The following is a 3745-nucleotide window of genomic DNA, read 5'->3' on the forward strand; positions in this document are numbered from 1 at the left end:
CGTCGCCGCTTCGTATGGTTTCTGACCACCGTTCCAGATCATTGCGCCGCCAAGCAAGTCTTCTCCATCCCTCGTTTCGGCGTGCATCGGGAGAAGGGACAGCAGGCCTCTAGAACCCCGCCTCTCGTGATCCTGTATGGGAGAGGGGCGATCAGGTTTTTGGGGAGCGCACTCGCGCGACTGCTGGCAGCGACGACTTCGCGAACGACGACTTCTTCCCCGACCTCGGCAACCTCATCCTCGACGACATGGGCGACAACGTCAACGCCGTCGGTGCTTCACCCGCGGCACCGTATGTTATTTTATCTTTCTTGTTCGAGATCGTGGTAGAACTCATGTTTCTAGTATATGCCCTAGATGTGATCTGTTCATCTAGTATGCTAGTTCGCATGATTAGTTTAATCTCTGCTATTGCTGTCATGATCTATTTCCTATTTATTCGTATTAAATCTCGTAGTAATTTGCTCATTTTTCCAACACATATCTGTGCATATAGTGTCTGAAATACTAATTATTTGGATATCCGTGACTAAGCTGCATTGGATTTATGAACCTGCTGCTGCACTATATAGATGTCACAAGAACCGTACACCACCTCCATCTTTGCACTACAAAATCTGACTATCAATTCATCTTCACCTCTCTCTCAGCTACAAAGCCTACAATACAATTGCAGCTATCCTTGCAGCAATGGCAACCACACGGGCGACCGCTGCCTTCTTGGTTGCAATCATGCTCCTTTTTGTGTGCATCGGCGCACATGCCGGCGGCGCAGCGACAAGGTCAAGGTGGTAGACCTCGTGGTAGAAACCTGCAAGAATGCTTCGAGCAGCTGCCGCAACAAGCACCTGAACGTCACCCAGGAATTCTGCGTGCAGACTCTCCGGTCCGACAAAAGGAGCTCTGAGTCCAAGGACCTCCGCGACCTGTCGCTCGTCGCCGTTGACATCCTCAAGATCCACGTGGCGGCTGCCGGCGGCAAGGTGAAGGAAGCACTCCAGAAAGCCAAGAAAGGTACGGAGGAGGCGCTCGGCCTCAGGTATTGCCAGGTGGATTACGATGCTGCTATCGGTACCCTCGGCCTCTGCGACGCCATGCTCAGGGACTTCCATGTCCCCATGGGCGACGCCGACGGCCCGTGGTTCTTTGAACTGCCCGAGTGTGTGGAGAAGGCGACTGACCATGTCAGCGACTGCCGGCATGAGCTTCCCATGGAAAGCCAGACAGTTATCAACGATAACGAGGAGTTGATCAAGCTGGGCAGCCTGAACAATGTCTTGCTAGGGCCATATGACTTTGATAGTTAATAATCTACTAGTCATCAACCCGTGCATCAGCACGGGCTAGCACTTCTAATATTAAATACTCCCGCCAGATATTTTACTCTGTATAGAAGATTTATTTGAAGTAAAACAACGTAAAGTTTGACCAACTTACAGAAAAAATATCAATATTCTCAATGTGTAATCAATATCATTAAATGCGGCATGAATTTTAATTTTATACTCTGTGACTTTAGTATTGTACATGTTAATATTTTTTAATATAAATATGCTCAAACTTTATGAAGTTTGACTTCAGGCAAATCTTATATGCAGACTAAAAAGAATTATTTGGAGAAGTAGTATGTAACACTGTAGCAAACAATATATCAAAGTTTGATTTCTGCAATTCTTGATTACGCTAAGCACCATAGGTTATTTGTATTTTATATTCTTGTATTAACCAATAAATTCTTAAAGAAAATCTTTCACGATTGAATTGGAGTTGTGTGATAGATTAATCGTATTTCACAATCATATTTGTGCAAAGAAAATCATAAGAGGATTTCTTTTCAGATTAATGTGCTTGAAAGTTTATTGTACTTTCTATCCTTGCTACACATATGTATATCACATACATAATCATTTGTTTATATGAGATCTTTGTCGTGCAGGAAACATCCACATTATTTTTTACTATAAAAATTTATGTGTATTAAAGATACTTTAATAGTTATATTTTTTATAACTTATCAGGACAAAAAAAAGACATGTGCAACCGTACTATATGTGCAAATAATTAGCGTTCGTAATCTGCACCTGTGTAAAAACATGTTAAGTCTACATAATCGCAAGTATGCATGTCAGGCAAAATAGTTTATCTTTCAAGAGAATAGTACTAAGTTGTGCATAATAGTCCTTAGCATCTAAAATGAACTTACACGACACCACTACCTTGCTCCGGTGTCATCGGATGCAGCCAGCGTCCGGCAGCGTACATGAGGAGGTCGTCGAGCCGCTCCATCCAATATTATTTATCTGTGTCACGCTAGAAATGCTCGTCAAGGATCGGTCTTCCCCTACAGAACTGCAAGCTTCCTTGTTCTGATCATTTATTAGGAGTAGTAAGAAAAGCAGTATAAACTTGAACAGGATTTAAATTTGAAAAAAAGACATATAGCGGTGCAATATTGATCTAAATTTTTTTGACCACATAGATATCCTTTACTTTGCAATATAATGGACAAAATTAATAATTATAATGTTGTCGACTTACATTTGCTTTTATGTAGAACACCCATACAGTAGTACTACCAAACATGATGTGATTGAGTACTCATTACCGGGGACATTGATCGGTTGCCCCTATGCTATCTTCACAAACGAAATTCCGTCAATGAAAAGTAATTTCATAATTTATGTGGCCTATGTGGCCAGTTCAAGAAATCATAACAATAGTTTGATTGTCTAATTCCTAAAAAATAATTTTACTCCTCAAAATAGAATAATGCAAATAACATCCAACTTATTTCTAATATAATTTTCTTGGTTCATCATCTCTTAGATTATATCAATTAGTCATGAGTCTTAGCTCAATGCAAATCTTTCCTTGCCAAGCGGAGCCTTTGTCATCTAGCCACCAGTCTCGACCAGCTCCACATCCGTGGTTGACAAACTTCAGCTTCAATCTCCCTTTAAAAAATTTACTGTCCAACTAAACATGAGAGGTATTTTTGTTGTAGCATATAGAAAAATAAATTAGGCCGCCCTTGTGACACTTTGTGGTTCACCGATGGCCATGCAGGTGGGAAAGCACATTCAGTGACAAATAATCGTGATCGGCGGCCATTGGTAGGACAGCAGGATCGAAGCAGAGGAGGAGGCATCGGCCGTACAGATGAGTCCACACAGATTTTTGTCGGGAGAATATTTTATTGATGGAGCCATTGGGTCTAGTTTCTATTTCACGGTCAATCAGCTGGATCGCGGATTTTTTTCCATTTTTATCATTGGACTTTTTTTTACATTTTATCTTGGATTTTTTAACAGAGACATTCCTTCTTAATTTGTGCAGCAGGTGGAGTTTTTCCTTGCTTTTTCGATTGACGTGAGGCTTTCCTTGTTTTTATTTGGTCATGTATGTTTAATCTTTTATTTCATGTATGTATTTTTTTTCTGTAAGGTTTTATTTCACATACGTAATAAGAAGTCATTTTTTGAGGTTGTGTCTTTTTTTGTCATTTCCCATACCAAAGATCAAGTCGTATGTTTCTTTGTAAGATTTTATTTCACGTATGTGGTGAAAACTGTTTTTGTAGCTTGTTTTTCTTCTGGGAAGTAACGTGTATGCTAAGGACTATTTTTTTGGAAGGCGTGGGCTTAATCTTCAATTATATGTACGTGGTGAGAACCCTATTTTTTTATGAGAAGTAACGCGGATGCTAAGGACTGTCCCTTTTTCTTTACGTGACTTCTATTTTTTT

General features: G+C 40.5%; 1 pseudogene; it reads left to right on the forward strand.

The window, feature by feature from the left end:
- Positions 1-690: 690 nt before the first annotated feature.
- On the forward strand, positions 691-1307 carry LOC119346094 (annotated as a pseudogene).
- Positions 1308-3745: the final 2438 nt, after the last annotated feature.

The sequence above is a fragment of the Triticum dicoccoides genome, unplaced genomic scaffold (genome assembly GCF_002162155.2).
Source record: "Triticum dicoccoides isolate Atlit2015 ecotype Zavitan unplaced genomic scaffold, WEW_v2.0 scaffold38792, whole genome shotgun sequence".
Taxonomy (NCBI): domain Eukaryota; kingdom Viridiplantae; phylum Streptophyta; class Magnoliopsida; order Poales; family Poaceae; genus Triticum; species Triticum dicoccoides.